General features: G+C 42.6%; 1 long non-coding RNA gene across 2 annotated transcripts; it reads right to left on the bottom strand.

The window, feature by feature from the left end:
- Positions 1-16,547: 16,547 nt before the first annotated feature.
- LOC112452121 lies at positions 16,548-17,636 on the bottom strand. Of its 2 annotated transcripts, none has more exons than XR_003040457.1 (4): positions 17,569-17,636; positions 17,190-17,474; positions 16,932-17,095; positions 16,548-16,811 (listed from the first exon to the last, which is right to left on the bottom strand). It is a non-coding gene; the product is annotated as an uncharacterized LOC112452121 (long non-coding RNA). The 2 variants fall into 2 exon arrangements; XR_003040456.1 differs by having other exon boundaries at positions 17,190-17,477; positions 17,569-17,635.
- Positions 17,637-18,000: the final 364 nt, after the last annotated feature.

The following is an 18,000-nucleotide window of genomic DNA, read 5'->3' as shown; positions in this document are numbered from 1 at the left end:
CCGAAGGTAGTGCATTTTCTCCACGTTTGATATGTCCGCGATCCTGCAAACCAAAGATGAAAAGAGGTCGTGAAACGACCTCCACGCCAAAAATCTCCGGAGAACTGAGGGAGGGTGATCTCAGGGAGGTGGCTGCATGTCGTGGACTAGCTTGTGAGCGAGAGATTGGCCAGATGTGATCCCGAAAGGGGGTTGGCTCGTTCCTTCTCGTCGATGAGGTGTGAAAGGAAGGACTTGACCTCGGCGTAGAATTGCAAGCACTGGTCGTAGACGCCGTTCTTGAAGTAATCCATCTCCAGTAGTGAGTCTATCTTCAGATCAGAGAGTCGCTCGTGCTGCTGGTCAAACTTTTCCCAGTAGTTGTCAACTAGCGATAACTTCACCTTCAGTGATGCGAGGGGGAGCTAAAGGAACGCCGCTTCCTTGGCTTCGAGAGCCACCGACTTGATGTACGTAAAGCGATTCATTTGTAGCGATATTTTGGCTGCGACGGGCGACATGGTTAGCGGCACCGATGACGCAGCAGACGAATACCCGAAGTGAGTTGATCAGCTGATCTGAAGGTCCGCGCGCGTAACCGACCGCTCTCCGGTGCCCCCGGATGTGTCACGGCAAGGTGTACCGGGGATCGAGAGCGGTGGGTGTGATAGGCACCTAACGAGTGGAGAACGTGCGCGCATTGTTCGTGAGTTTATTCGAGCCGAAATGATATCGAGAAAACCGGCCGGTCGGTGTCGGTTGCCACGGAGCGGCTGAGCACGCGCCGCGGCGGTGGAGAGCACGTAACAGAGGGAGAGGGGCTTCGCGAGCACGCTTCCTGCGCGTGTCGCGCACTTAGTCACTGCACCGACAATGAGAAGAATTCCGATCACCGCACGGTCCCCGAGGTGATGCCCGAACTTGTCCGGTCGTGCGAACGATGCCGAGCCGCGATCGCGAGAGAGAGAGAATCACGCCGCGCGACAAAAGGCCGCGGGGGGAATGTCTGGTGAGATCCGCCTGTCGTTAGATCCCGAAAGACGCGCTGTCCCCACCGAATCCAGCTCGAAGGGCCAAAGAATGTTATTACTCGGTACACGTAATCTGGTGCCCGGCGAGGAGGCAGGCGGCGAACTCTTCGCGCAACGGACGAATATCTCGTTGTACCGGCCACGCGCACTTCCGATCGTAACCTCGTGTCTCTCGGCGAGAGGCCCGGGGGCCGTGCTCGCGCGGTTCACAGCAGGGTGTCCGGAATGTCAGTCACTGAGGAGTCACTCGCGATTTGAAGAGTCTGAGGATCACCGTATTATCAAGCAGTATTTGCCTTTCGATTCGACAGTCACGAGAGACACACGTATTGCATCCGTTTTACACAGAGGACCCGGAAACGAATGATCGCGACAACGAGAGCGTCGATGTGAGCATGCGATCTTCCGCAACAGTCGATATATCGATCCGTCAACTCGGGTCCGTCGCTGATTGGTCGGCTCGGAAATGGCCGCTCGAGATAGGAATGATAATTTTCGAACAATTAGTCTAGACTAAAACATTAAACAATCACCTAATAATATAAACAAAATAAACAATAATCTAATTAAATCACAAATATAAAAACGCCGGAATAATTGAATAAAACCATGGCAAGAGAAATAAATTTATATTTATATTGAGAAGTCAGGAAGAGAATGTAGAAAATTATTAACGGGTGTATTTTGATTTAAAAGATCTTTAAAATAGATATTTTTCAGGAATTTTTTATAGAGAAACGAAGAAAGTGAATAACGTTAAACTTTGCATGTTTTCTTCACCTTATTTTAAAATTTTAGTTTTATTTTTTAAGTAACAAAATTTTTTTTCTATTTTATTATATATTATAGGTATTTTGGTCACTAGAAGGTATAAATGTCAGACGGTGTAAATAATTCTAGCTGTTCCAGGTATCTGAAATGCAAAAAACTAACATTTTCTTATTCAGAAAAAGTATATGTGGCTATCGTCTGAACTAAAACTAAACCAATATTTCCATTTTAGGCGGCTTTTTTATCAAAAATATTATTAATCAATATTAAATAAACAATTTACGGTCTGAGCTTGGATTTTACAGTAGCCTAATAATATTGTTTATATACTATATTTCGATAAGGATACGTCGGGATCGAGATGGGAGATCAATCGCGGTAGAACGGAGACAGATCGCTGAAGAAAAGAGTTAATTTCACTGTGGACAGATATATTTATTGTATATGCGCACGTTACAAAAACGCGTGAATCGCCGGTTGTAATCACACGGATAATGTAGGAGAAAAGGAAGTAAAAGGAAGGAGAAAAGGAAGGAAGGAAAAGAGGCGATAAGCGCAACGGTCGCCTTTTCGTCGATATATATTCATCGCGAGATATCGATCAAAATCCCGATAACCATCATGGCCGACACGACGCCGGATGGCGCCACTCGGACTGAGTGGGCGCATGCCCACGGGAACTTAACTTTCCAACACGCCCCCTCAATACGCACACGGCCAATCCCTCCGGAGCTATGATGCGCTGGTAATTCCGAGGCCCTCGACGCAGCTCCAAATGGTTGGTGGCCGGCAGTTCTTTCGTCAGTATGTCGGCCTCCATTTCGTTGGTGAATACATGCTCTAAGGTCACAAAGTCTTCCGCAACGGACTGCCTGAGGAAATGATACCTTATATCGATGTGCTTCGTGCGAGGGTGGTACATGTGATCGTGCTCCAGATACTGCGCGCCTTGATTATCGATATATAGCACAGTGTCAGCCATGCGGCCCAGTCCTAACTCGGTGAGAAAACTGCGCAAGTAGAGCCCTTCTTTAACCACCTCCGTCATGCTGACGTACTCCGCTTCCGTCGAGGACAACGCCACAGTGCGCTGCTTTTGAGACTTCCACGAAATGGCTGCACCACCGAGCAGGAAAGCGTACCTGGTAAACGAGCGTCGGTCAATCGCGCAATCGCCAAGCAAGCCCAAATCTATGGTCCCCGCCAAATACCTGAGTACCCGTTTCGCAGCCAGCCAATGCCGTTTCCTTGGATCACTGTTGAACTGCGCTAACCTGGACACCGTATTTACTATGTCTGGTCTCGTGGCGACAGCCAAATACATGAGAGCGCCGATGAGCTCCCTATATGGCCAGGAACCAGCCTCCAAACCTGCCGGAATCTCCGGTGTGTCCCTTGAGTGGAGTTCCGAGGGTATCGAGATGGGATTAAATTGCTCCATCCCATATCTCGCCAGCATGTCCAATGTGTATCCCTTCTGGGTAAGGAGGATTCCATCTTCTTCTTGAGTAGTTTCGAGCTCAAGGCAACGTTTGGCTATGCCGAGGTCCTCGATCTCGAAATTCTCCATCAAGTCTTGCTTGACTTCCGTCATCCATTGCTCGTTTCGGGAAGCCACCAATATGTCGTTTACATAGATCAGTAGCAGAAGTATGTCCTCCCCACGACGTGCTTGGTATAAGCACGGTTCTCCGTGTGTCGGTAAGAGCCCCATGCTCTCAAGTTTTTCCTTCAGACGAATCTGCCACTGTCGACCGGCTTGGCGTAGACCATATAAGGCTTTCTTCAATCGACAGGCATCTCCGCCCGATCTTAGGATCTTTATCATCGTATCGGCTTGAATCTTCATCTTAGGAGTGATGCTCTTCTCGAGGACTAATCGCTCGATCGTCTCCAGCAGTATATCTGGAACATCCATGATAACCTCCTCCTCAAGGTTTCCGTTCAGGTAGGCTGTGACAACATCAAACTGCCAGATGGTTTTAGATTGAGCTCGGCTGCGAGGGCTAGCAGCAGTCTAATTGACTCAAGTCAAGCTACAAGTGCAAACGTGCGGTGGTAATTAACGCCGAACCTCTGGCTAAACCTTAGCGACAATTCTGGCCTTTCGCCTCTCGATGAATCCATCTGTGGCATACTTGTTCGTCAGAACCACCCGGCAGCCCACATTCTTTTGGCCCTTAGGTTTTTTAATGACGTTTCAAGTATCATTCTTCTTTCCACCTCGGACAGTATGGCATCCTTTCATTCCTCACGTTTCTCACTGGACATTGTCTCGCGTAAGGACACTTCAGCGATGCCGGCAAACATCTCCTGCAGAGGCTCCTGCGGCAGGGTCGCATTGAGGAAGACGTCATCGTCCACCTCGTCGTTGATTACTTCCACCGGTACATCAGTATGATCCGGTTCGCTACCTGTAAATGTCTGATATATCTTACGAGGCGGCCCCCTTTCACCGGTACGTACTAACCTAGGTCGCCCACGCGCACGCCGGGCGCTTCCTGTGACAAACGGCGGTGCGGGTCAATAATCTGGAGTGGGTGGAGACACTGGCAAACCGAGTGTTCCTTGTCGCCGCTGAGGTGCCGGTCCAGGCAAGTAATCCGAAGCGGCATCCTCGCCTGAGCGCTCCTCCACTCTCAACAACTCATTAACGTCATGTTCATCGGCCATACTTTCGGGCGCCGGCGCCGCCTCAAGGAACTTAACATCTCTTGCAACGATAGCTTTTTGCTCTTCAGGCATCCACACACGGTATCCCTTGGACTCTCGTGGGTAACCAATGAGCACCCCTTCGGCTGACCTAGGCGCAAACTTGTCCTTTGTTGGGTCCTTGTAAAGAACAAACACCTTTGCTTTGAATGTTCTGAGGTGATCCAACTTCGGTAACTCGCCAGTCCATTTCTCATAGGAGGTGAGGCCTCCCAAACTACTGGACAGACAGCGATTCCGTATATGGCAAGCGGTAGCGACCGCATCACTCGTCGCATTAAACAGCGCGACATATCTAGGAGAGTTCGGTTCATGTGCTCGGCGACCCCATTTTGCTGAGAGGTGCGAGCGACCGTCAACCGTCGCTTAATCCCGAGATTTGCCAACAGAGAATTCATCTCGTCGTTGAGGTTGTAACGATGCGCCCCAAAACGCATCATTCCCGGCGAGCATCAGCCGGATGCCGCCCGGCCGAACACCCGCCGGGCGAGACAAGGCACGATGTGCCCTTTTTTAAACTATTCATCTCGCGTATCAGTCCGCAAACGGACTTAGCGCGGCAACCGACACGAAGCGCCGAGCGGTGCCAAAAACGGCCGAGAGCCACCGAACGCAATCGCGGCGTCGGGGCGCCGTACTTCCCGAACGCTCCGCCGCTCCATCCCGGCGCGCGCGATTGCCGTCGCGTATACCCCCGCCACGCCGACACGCCACCGCGGCCGTATATAAACCGAGCAATGTTGCTAGGTTTTAGATTCCGCCGTGAGCCAGCAAACCGATCCGACCGATTCCCCGCTGCTCACGAATCCCGAAATCCCACAGTCGAACAACCAGGAGGTAGAGAGTGTTCTCTGCCTCTGCCAAGTAAAGCATCTGGGCGGTTGACTCGAACTTCCATCCACGCACCTGTGACACCGGAGTGAACCAGGGTAAGAGAGTCCTTCTCTTACTCGCCAAGGGTCTTGGCCACCCGGAGCCGCCTTCCGCCTACACGATTCGGTGCGCCAGGAGATAGAGAGTACTTCTCTATCTCCGCTAAGGGTCTTAGCCGCTCGATATTGCGTCCAATCATGCTCCAGCGCCGCGCGCGCTTACCGCCGCGGCGCCGACGCTATCCAAGCTTACGATACCGCGTCGTCTACACGGTGGTAGTATACCGTGCCTCAGTCAGCCCGCGATCTCTCTGTCTATCACCGCCACCGTAATCACGCCCGCGATCGATTGTATATATCCGTTCACTCCGCGCTTTCTATTGCATATATCCGTTTACCCCGCGCTCTCTGTACATCACCGCCGGCATAATCACGCCCGCGATCTATTGTATATATCCGTTTACTCCGCGCTCTCTGTATATCGCCACCGTCGTAATCACGCTAGGGACCCTCTAGTAAGGGATGAGCAAACAGGTCAACTGGATACGGATTGGTCGCCGCCATTCGAGGGTCACTTCCGTGTTTCAAAACGGGCGCGCTAAGCTTTTGTATGTAATACCGGCCACAGCTTTGACAGTTGACAGTCGCATTCAGCAGCGATCGGCCTTTATTTTATATTTTAGAGTAACCACAATTGCAATGCGAACGTGCACTGCTCGTAATTGCCGTAATAGTACCAGAAATGGTCATAAAATGTTTAATTTTCCACAATCTCCTTCCCGAAAAAAAAAGTGGATAGATAATGTTGGCTGTCCTCTACAAAAATATCCTGCATTATGCGATGTAAGTTTTAAGTATTATAATTTTAAGGTTATTTTTTATTTGTCCTTGTGAGCCTTAATTTATTATTTATTTATTTTAATATGTATTATACTAATGTTTTTTTTTTCAAGGAACATTTTAGTGATAATATGTGGGAAGATGAAAACATATTTGGAAAGAAACAAAAATTAAGACCAAATGCTGTACCAATAAAGGAATTGCATGTGGAAATGTTACAAGGTGGTGAGTTGTTAATGTTACATTATTTATTAAACAATTAGTAGATTATATCTTGACGTCTGCTTCGTTAATTGTAAGTTGTAATAGGATCTCTAGTAGTACACAATACATTGGTAGCATGTTGGCTGAATATTAATTGGTTGTATCCCAGCCGGAACGCCGATGTCTGTAGACGTCGAATTCGTTGACATCTTATAGATGTTGATTCGACATCTATAGACGTCGAAAAGACGCTATCATTCCGGCTGGGATTGGAAATACTTGGCCAATATTTTTCAATGTTAGCTCAAAAAAAGAGAACGTCTACTTTACAAATAGGGTGCAAATGCAACTATGCTTTAACTCATGTCAGGAATAAGTTGTGTATGCTTTTTATTCTTTTGTAGGTACTATACAAATGCCAAAAATGCACTTTGTCAGCATTTTAAAAAGAAAACAAAACATTGTTAAATCAGAAAAGCCAGCGGAAGACGATGTAGAAATCACAGATATAATACCTCCTAAAAGGACGAAGAAAAATAACGATTTGGTACCTGATTCACCTGATTGTGAAAATCTCTCTCTCTCTCCCTCTCTCTCTCTCTCTCTTAATCCAGATATATAGCAATAACAGATGAAATGAAGAAATGTTTAGAAAAAAATCAACAATTGGAGAGAAAATTGAGGAAGACAAATTGAATCATAAAGAAAATGAAGACAACAAACAATATATATAAAAAAGAATTACAGTTAAAACTACGGCGCCTTGAAAAAGAAGTATGTAAAAGGAATTCCTTTGTAGAAGTTACGTTTAAATTTTTTAATGATGACCAAGTAAAGTTTTTAACAAATAAGAATAAGAAAGTGGCCAAATGGTGTAACGCTACTTTATTAAAATCGTACAGGTTGAAATTTGCATGTGGTACTTCGGGTTATTTAGAATTGTTAAAGCAGGGATATCCATTACCTTCTCTTCGAACATTAACCAACAGACTGGAAAATTTAAAATTTAGAAGCGGTTTAATAGATGAAATTTTTGATTTCTTACGCATTAAAGTTTTACAATTTGAAGAAATAGACAAAGACTGTATGCTAGTATTAGATGAAATGAGTATTACGCCTGGAAATATATATGATAACTCTACAAAAGAAATGCTAGGTCAAGTAAGTTTACCTGATCATAGTGGCGAAGCTGATCAAGCATTAATTTTTTTAATAGCAGGTTTAGCAAGCCGATGGAAGCAGATAGTCGCATACTATTTTACAAATAAGAAAACATGCGGAAGAACATATAAACCAATTATCATAGAAATTATTAAAAAGTGCGAAGAAATAGGTTTACGAGTCCATTCTGTAACATCCGATATGGGCGCGTCGAATCAAAGTATGTGGAATTCATTTAATATTTCAGTGAATAGATACTTCACTGTGAGTAATTCATGTATACATCCTTGCGATAAAAATAAAAAATTATGGTTTTTTGGCGATACTCCATATGCCTTTAAAAATATTAAAAGTGGTCTTTTTACAAATGAAGTTTTGGAAATTCCTGATATTTTTGTTGCAAAGTACATTTTGCCAAGTTATACTGTTAAAGCCTCACATTTCAAAGAATTACTTTCTGCCCAAGAAAATTTAGAATTTCAACTCGCTCCAAAACTTACACCAGAACATTTAGATACAAAAAAACATTTCTTAAAAATGCGAGTCAATAGTGCTACTAGTGTTTTAAATGATGAAACAAGCTCTGGTTTAAAATTGTTGGCCGAAATGCATTCTAAAGAGGAATATTACACTACTGCATGGTTTGTAGACTTTATTGTTCGTTGGTTCAGAATAATGACTGCACGTCATCCAGCGTTTGGATTAGGAAAAAAGAATATGGAATGTTACGAAAATGCAATAATACATCTAAAAGATATCATACAGTTTTTTTCCTCAGTAAACGTCGGTACAAAGAATCAATGAAAACCGTTTCAAACATCCGTTGTGATATCTACTACATTATTTCTTGAAGTGTCGGAATACTTATTAAATGAAAGGAATTTTGAGTTTGTTCTTGGGTCCAGATTTACTCAAGATTGCTTAGAAAATGTATTTAGTGTAGTTAGAACTAAAAACGAATGTCCAAATTGTTTACAATTTACAAATAATATAAAATTTATTTGTGTTTCCCAATATATGACAAATGTTTCTTCTGGAAATTATGACGAAGATGATAGAACATTTTTATCAGAATTTTTAGACATTTTACAAAATATAAAAAATAATAGAGACGAACAAAAGAACAGTACAATTCAAGATCGAACATTAAATATAAATATACCGCACAAAAACATTGAGCTAAACAATATTGAATTAAATGGATTATATTATATAGCTGGATATATAGTGGGTAATATTAGTAAAAACCAAAAAACGTGTTATGATTGTCTAAAATATACAGGTTCTAAAACGCCAAAAATATTTCATTATTCAAAGCTAATTTGTATAAAAAAGAAAAGTAAAAAAGATACTTTATTTTTTGTTAACACTACAACATTTAATTATTTCCTATCTATGGAAAAAATATTTCGGGCTTACTATAAGACAATCTGTTCTTCACATGCAAAATTAAATGTGAAACAATTCTTTGTTTCAAAATTTGAAGAGATTCCTTATTCTGTTCCGGATTATCATAATTAAAAAAAAAAATTATTAATAGATATACTACGTTTAGATTAAGAATTGCATCCCAGAATAAGAATTCAAAGAAGAAGAATATTAGAAGTAGTAAAACAATGGCTATGCATTCGAACGTGCAATAATATATATTAATTTATATATTAATTGTTTTATTTCAAACAGTTTATTTTGCTTCGTTTTTATTAATGTGAAATATATTGTATTAATGTATTGTATTGTGTCTGTTTAAAACAAATATATGTTTTGTTCTTTATTTCTTTATTCTTTATTTGATTGTTTTCAAAGTATTTATTGCTGCGAGTTTGAAACATTGCGCGGCTATTGCTTCTGACCCTCTAATGGCAGCGTATCCGGAGTGTTTGCTCATCCCTTACTAGAGGGTCCCTAAATCATGCCCGCGATCTGTTGTACCGTCTACGCGATTACTCGATGTATTCACGGTAACTGAATAAAATCTTATTTTGTTTTGTTATATCTTAACCGAGTCTTGTGTCTTCCTCCGCGCCTACTCCGAACCCTGACCCACCGCGAGCTAGATCCGCGCTTCGGAAGCTAGGTTGTTTTAAGGTACTCTCTACCGTTGTCGTACTGCAAGGCTTTAATGCTTTTCCCGGTCTGTCGCTCAACAAAGTCTTTGTAATGCCTGAATGCATCACATACCCCGCTCTTCTGTTTGAAAAAATACACCTCACACCACCTTGAACTGTCGTCTATGAATGTGACAAAAAATCTGGCACCATTCGCTGACTGGACACGAAGAGGATTTACAACATTAGTGTGCACGATACTCAACACCTCGGCACACGGTGGGTCCCCTCTTGGAAATGGGAGAGCAGTCATCTTTCCCCGCAAACAAATCGCACATTTCCATGATAAAGATACGTCGGGATCGAGACGGCCGATGACCTTAACTAGTCCAGTCAAATTAGACATTTGAGCTCGAAAGTAAAGTGGGATCAATGAAACCTTTTTAGGGATGTACATAATTTACTAATCCCTCATTTTGTAACTCTTTTAAAGCCCTACAATTCATTTTGTAAAGACCCTAACCTAAAATCAATATTTGTCTACATTAACCCTTAACTAGCACACGTCCGCGATCGAACGTTATCTGCACACGGGGTGTTGTACACCCCACACACTTTGAACGTTGGGTACGGCGAAATGGAGGCTTTAATAGGCTTGAAAAAAATCAAGTACATACATTAAACACTGGAAAATGATACCCATTAGCCTAAACTATGAAATTTTTAGTTTTGAGACTTCAAAAAAATTCTGCATTTGAGGTGTTCAGCACCCCAGCAATTCTATACGTCTGATTCGAATTGTGTTTGGAAGGGCACTGACGATTTCTGCCAGGTGGAACGTATTGGAATGTGTCATTGATTCGTTTTGGGGTGTTTGACACCCCGCGTGCTAGTTGAGGGTTAAAATTTTAAATTAAGTAAGTGATTAATGTTAATATTTTAAATTTTATATGTGACGTTTTAATATAATATTCAAAAATATCTAAATGTAATATTGAAATATAATTTTTACTTTCATGTTTAAATGCAATTTGAATTGAATTATTTAATGTTTAAATGTAATTTTTAAATTTTATGATTTAATGTAATTAAATACGGTCAAAATTCGCCGAGTTATTGCGAAAAAAACGAAATTTTTCATTCCCCTTCCTCCCCCTTAAAAATCCATCGGTCCGATTAATCCGACAACTCAGAAATAAATTCTTCTACATCTCCCAACAACCCTAAAAAGGTTTCACTGATCCCGCTTTACTTTCGAGCAAAAGCCTTTTTTTGTCTAATTTGACTAGACTAAACCAGGTTCCTAGAGTTTAGATGTCCCAGTCGTTCATGCCACTTCCACAAATTGGAATGTCGAGGTGCGCTGGCGGCCCCTGCGCAGTCGACTTCTTCCTGAAGGTAATATAGGTTACCCCGTCGGCGAGCCTCTATTCTCACATTTCCATCCTAATCAGTAACCAGCGCTGAGTCTCTGCGGAACATGACCGTATGGCCTCTGTCAGTAATTTTAGCCACGGAAACTAGGTTGGTCCTTAAGTCTGGAACAAAAAGTGTGTTTTGAAGCTCAACCACGCGACGACTCTGGTTACCTGATATCGGTATCTTCACGGGTCCTTTCCCTTCCACAATCGTTGAAGCTTGACTCGCCAGGTTGAGTCTGCCCGTCGTCGAAGAGTCAATCCTGTCAAAAAGATCCTTCTCGCTACACAGATGCGCGGTGCATCCGCTGTCCAGAATCCATGCGTGCTCGTCCACGGATTTGCTTGAAACTTGGCAGCTATCTTCAAAAGTAGAATGGTGAGCCAAATATGTGTCGTCAGCCGCGTTAGCAGCCGGCTTAGCCGGAGGGCAGCTCGTGGGCTTCCGCTTCGATTTATCGGAGGATTCTCCCAAAATATCCGGGCAATCAGGAGACTTATGCCCCGGCTGTCCACACTTGTAGCACACGATCCCCGGTGCGTCTTTGGTAGAGCCTTTGTGCTCCATCTTCCCTTTACGTCGTCTCGGCAGACGCCTTCCACCTCGGCTGGTCGCGAGAGCACCGGCCGCCTCAACTACTGCAGACTGTGCCCTGACGTCATTCTCTTCCAGAATTTTGGCCTTGAAGTCCTTGGCTGTGGGGAGCTCATTGCGTGACTCGATCGCGCATCTAAAATTCTCATAGCTTGGTGAAAGACTATACAATAACATAATGGACAATAAGTCACCATTAATTTGCACATCCATAACCGAGAGTTTGTCGACTGCGTTAAAGAATTTGTTCATATAATCTCTTACGTCTCCACCGTCCACCAAGCGCTGCAAATAAGCTGCTTGAGTAGAGTTGCCTTCCTGGCTGACCCTCTCGACGCATAGATTGATTCGAGTTTGAGCAAGACCTCTCTCGAAGACGTCAAATGTCGAATCTGTGGAAGCTCTGACGGATGGATAACCAAAACCAATTCCGATCGTGCCTTTCGGTAGTTTTATTTTATTTTATCCGGATTCATCATAGTCATTGTTCCTCACGGCAAAAGATCATTTTATCACAAGCACGTGGTAACGCAAAAAGTATTAATATCGAGAAGCACGCGATAACGCAAATTATATCAAAACGTAAGAGTTAGTAACGCGATATCGAACAGCACGCGGTAACGCAAGCACACACTACTTGGTTCTTATTACAAGAGGGCGGTAACGCGATTCTATCACAGCACGTGGTAGCACAACCTCAAAGTTCGATTGCGAGATCAATCGCATCTCGCACGTCCTGGGCCCATAACCTGATAAAGATACATTGAAATCGAGATAAGAGATCAATTGCGGTAGAACAGAGACAGATCACTAAGAGTTAATTTCACTGCGGACATATACCTATATTTATTGTATATGCGCACGTTACAAAAACGCGTGGATCGCCGGTCGTGATCACACGGATAGTGTAGGAAAAATGAAAGTCGCGATAAGCGCAACGGTCGCCTTTTCGTCGATATATATTCATCGCGAGATATCGATCAAAATCCCGATAACCATCATGACCGACACGACGCCGAATGGCGCCACTTGGACTGAATGGGCGCATGCCCGCGAGAACTTAACTTTCCAACATATTTACATATTTTTTCCAACCTTAATAAACTACGCGTCCAACGAGAGATATACCTCCGTCCTCCGTTTACGCAAAGGCGGGCAAAATGGGGAGAGCGTGGCGCGCTACTCAGTAGTCTCAGTACCGTCTGACGTCTGACTTCTGAGTACCGTAAATACGGCAAGCTTTGACCCAGCGGTCATAATATTTTAAGAATAAAGAACAGTCGGTATGACAGAGCCTGCGCCTGGTATCACGCGTTGCCAACAGGGAAACTCCTATTATTCTTTCTAGTAGTTTGCAGCCAGCAGCGTCCTCACGCCCTTACGAAGTGATAGTCACGAGAACTAACAGTAAGTTAAATAAGTATAGCGCGCCAAGTTCTCTCCACTTTGCCCGCCTATGCACAGACGGAGGTATATTCTCTCGTTAGACGGAGGACGAAATATAATATTATTTTTCTAAAAATTGTTCAATTTAGGTTCAATTTAGTTTTTGTCCGAGGTAGATATAAATATAGCAGCAACTTGTGTAACAAAGAGGTTAATGCATATTTATAAACAATGTAAACATTTAGTGATATTTTTGATTTGGCAGATTTATATGAAATATTTTTATATCTTAACTATGCATAATCTGATCACATAGGGAAAATTTCCAGATGGCTTTAAAAAAACCTAGTAGTGCTGAATGTAGAAAAAAGAAAAGATTGAGAGATGAAGTAAATCAAACTTGTGCAATTTCGTTGCATAATTGGTTAGAAAAATATGGTACTTCAAGTGATGCAGCAACTAATGTTGCATCACTCGACAAAAACTACAGATTTAGAAGAAGTGGATGAAGTCTCAAAAATCACTACCTGCAATTTAATTGAAACTGAGTCAATACAAGTACTTAAGAACAAGAAAAAAGAGGAAGAGGCTCAGACTATCAATTTGATAATCCACTATCTTGACCATTAATTTCAGATAAGATAAGATTTTTTTTTAGTAAAACATGGACCGGATCAGGGAAAAAATGCCGACTTTAGAGAATCTGCTTTAGAAGATGACAAAAAATTTTTTAAAAAATGGTTTTTAAAAAAATGTTTTAACGGAGAAGTAATAAATCGTAACTGGCTTATATATTCAAAAACATCGTTACCACTCTTCTGTCTTCCGTGTATTCTCTTTAGTAAAACTAAAACAGAATCAACGATTTGTAATCCACGAAAGGGATTATAAAAATTGGAAGAATCTAAATCGAATTTATGATCACGAAAATTCTATGGTCCATCGTGATGCTTATCTTCAATGGAAATGTTTAGAGAAGAGAATTAAGGGTGGCAGTTTTATAAACGCCCGGGAAAAAACAATTATATATAACTATATATAAACATATATAATTATGTATAATTATATATAAATATGTATTCTTTTATCTAATTTAATATAATTATATCTAGATTCTTATATAAAATTATATAAAATTTTATATAATTATATATAAGTATATATATTTATATATATTTATATATAAGCATGTATAATTTTGTATAAATCAGAAAATTTTAAGATATATATTTATATATAATAGTATATAAATATATATTAAAATATATAATTATATAAAATATATATTTTTCTATATAATTGTTAGATCCTTAAATGATTAAGACCGAGTAAGTAACAATAAGTATATTTCAATGCGGAGTACAGTCGGAAGCGTGTGCACGTAACGAACAGAGAGCTACGTCGGCGGGAAGACAAGATGTCCGTGGCCGTGTCGATGCGCGGCGCCTTACGCCGGGCGCGCTCTTTTGGCTCGACCGGAGTATGCTGCCTTACGTGGCAGTGGGCCGTACTTGTATATGTAACAATAATTATATAAAATTATATCTGATTCCTCACGTAAAATTATATATAATTTTATATAATTATATATATTAATATATTTTTATAGAAATGAATTAGAATTTTTCTAAATAAGTAAATCCTAAAATATATAAATTTATATAATTATATATAATTATATATAATTTTATTTGTCAAAGATATAGAAATTGTCGTTAGGTTGATAAGTGAGTAATACAGTTTCTCTTAAAGATCAGATATTTAATGTGGAATACAAGACGTGTGAAAAGATGTTACGTGACGCTAGTGTAAAGGCGGACTGACATATATATAGAGAGAGGAGAAAGAAGACTATCAAAGCGTTCACAAACGCCCGTTTTCATCGCCCATGCACATGAAGACTCCCTTTCGGCTCCTTCTCAACACTCCCACTGAGACCTCGGGTGCATTGTCAAAAGTTCTTTTAATTTATTGAATCGAGGCCTCAGCCCAGCAAACACGAGTATATTACTGTTATATTATCTTGATATAACGAAATGTAACACGCAATATAACACGATTGTATCGGGTTATGTACACGTTAGTGGTAATTTCCCACTCGTGTGTATTGCAGTTATATAATATAAATATATAACATTTATATAGCTGTTTGATATCGTGGAGTCGCAATAGGGATCAGGACGGTGGCGGTGAGTCAGCGAGACAAGATTTGGTAACAAAAACAATATACTCTGTCTAAATTATGTACATTGTGTTTGCGTTGTCTTAGGCGGCGCCTTGTAGGCGCCTAATCAAAAAATATAAGTGCTAATGCACGGTTTAAAAGTTAATTTGGCGGATGGCTTTCTTTGCAAGGGGCTCAGAGGGGACCGAGTTGTTATTGAGGTCGATTTTAGAGCCCGGGGTGCGAGGTGGCTTGTCCGTCGGTTGATCCGGTGGGTCCACTGGCGATGAAGGAGCCAGGAAAGCTCTCCTGAGCACCGTCTGGCACGCTGTGGTTCGCGTCTCCTTGACGCGGATCAGGTAGAGGACCGATGGCCGAGAGATGCGGCAATCCCGTTTCGGGAGTGTCAGTCCGGCTGGCCTGGTGCGGCGCACTTCCGGGAGCTCCAGTGGAATGAGCCTCCACGGACGTATCGCCTGTCCCTTGTCCAGCTCCCGTCTCGTTGCCTGCCGCTCCTGCGGCACTGGCTGGTTGGCCAGACGAGATTGCACAAGGGCCGGTGGCTCTTGGTGCCGTTCCTGCGACACCGGTTTAGCGGGCTCCGCCTCCTTCGTGTGCCGCTCCTGAGGTACCGGCGGGTAGGAGAGGCGCTTCCGTCGTCTCTGGCTCCGCGTCCTGGTTCGGCACCTCTTCCTTCTGGTCGTAGTCGGAGTGAGGCCACTCCGCGCCTCCGCTTCCACTGTGCCGGGCCCGGAAGGGGCGTCGTGCTTGGAGGGGGCCACGGTCTCCACGATGGCTCCACAGGAGTGCAATGAGCGGAGGAGAAGTCGCTCGATAATTTCTGCGCGGAGGAGATGGAATCTCACTCGACGCGACAAAAGATATAATTTCGAGTCTCTCAACGCTTCCTTAAGGCGAGATCGCCGAGTATAGCGGTAGGATTCGATGCTGGTCTGTGCGCGGCTCGCCTTTAAATTGCTACTCGAACGTACTTTAAACGCGAGTAATTGTACGTGAGCCGGCGACGCGCCGCGGCGAGCCGCGCAATCTGATAAGCGCGTGTTGGCCGGGCGCGCATTAGTCAGGCGCGCGCGGCACATGTTCGACTTCTCGAACATAGCAGTAATATAATTTAGAGCATTATTGTAATATAACTGCAGTGTAACTGTTATTGTACCTTTTACTGTATATTAATTAATTTATAATTTGCCTTTTGTACATACTAATTCCAGAAAAGATCGTTAAATTAATTCTAAGCGAAAACAAACTGTTTTATTTGCTTTTGCTTGAAATTAATTTAAAAACCTTTTCTGGAATTAGTATGTGCAAAAGACATACATGTTTTTGCGTAGGAAAGGGACAAATATAAATATTTAATAATTTTATTAGAAATATTATTGCAAATTCCATTATGTACATCTTACACATACGAAGTAGATTAAATAGATTATTTGTGGTGGAGAAGAAATAATTACGGATAAGTGCGGTAAGCTAAAAGCAATCTCGATCGCTTTTTTATAATCCTCGTGTAGATAGTAAAAATGGTGAACAATTTAAGTGAACAATTTGCTCTCGTTGTTCTGACTGTTAGCGTCGATGTTTGCGTCCTCTGATAGATCATCGTCCGCGCCTGAAGAACGTAACATAGAAAAACATGAAATAATTAAATAAAATAAGATATATTGATCACAAAATCGCCAACATATAAATTTAAGAATTAAGTTAACTCAATAATAAACTCGAGACTTACATGTCTCTTCCTCTTCGTCTTCTTCTTCTTCTCCGGAAGAGGAATCGCTGTTGCTATCTGTGCGCTCGGAGTTTGCCGAGAGGGAACATTGATCGTACGGCTCAGATTTGGAATAAACCTCCGCGCCAGGGAAAATGTACCTGCCAATTGATAGTAGGAATTTTCTGTAAAAACAATCGCAACCCCGTATTAGCACTTGTATTATTTACAAAAATGCCAAAGTATTAATTTGTCGTATGCAAAATAGTAGATTTGTACCTGGTAGTCTAGAAGCGAGGCTCTCCCGAATCTTTGGTTACCAGCAGTGTCTCTCCAATCTTCTATTCTTTAATTCGGCTATATCGAACTTTTCTGTGCTATCGATGCTGTTACAACTGTCGCCTATGCCGGAATCCAATAAGGAGTCTACTGATGCTTGCCTCGGTTTCAGTATCGTGCTATCCGACTCGGCGGCGTCTAGATTTGCGGCGTCGTCGTACTTGTTCGATTTTCCACGTTTATTTAGCGACTTGTGAGACTCCAGAGTGTTTTCGCTTATTATAGCTTCTGAGGAAAGGGACAATATTGTCGGTATCACCAAATTTTATGTGCAATAATGTGCATAACGTGTTCTAACTTTCTAACATATATCACATACCTTCAAGTAGGTTATTTCTCGTACGAGGGCGAATCAAAGCAACGTCCTTGACCGTCTCTCACCGGCGTTGCATCCTTTTACGACCGACGGGCCGTCGGACGCACGAGACACCTGCGAACGTGGTACACGATCTCCCACGGACGGGTGCAATCTTCTAAATGTATATCGTCGCGATCACGTCGCGATCGTGGCACGATGGCACTAGCGGAACTGCGGAAAAAGACCTATATTATAGTATGATATGCACAACGTATTCTAACCTAGCCTCTAACGTGTATATACATACCTTCAAGTAGGTTATTTTTCATACAAGGGCGAATCAAAGCGACGTCCTCGACCGTCTCTCGCCGGCGTCGCATCCTTTCACGAGCGACGGGCCGTCGCGTCGCGCGCATGAGACACCCGCGAACGCGGTTCACGATCTTCCACGGA

Source organism: Temnothorax curvispinosus, unplaced genomic scaffold (assembly GCF_003070985.1).
Source record: "Temnothorax curvispinosus isolate PA1 unplaced genomic scaffold, ASM307098v1 QBEX01002962.1, whole genome shotgun sequence".
In the NCBI taxonomy this organism is placed as follows: domain Eukaryota; kingdom Metazoa; phylum Arthropoda; class Insecta; order Hymenoptera; family Formicidae; genus Temnothorax; species Temnothorax curvispinosus.
Note: the sequence above shows the minus strand (reverse complement) of the source record. Positions and strands in the feature narration are given on the sequence as shown.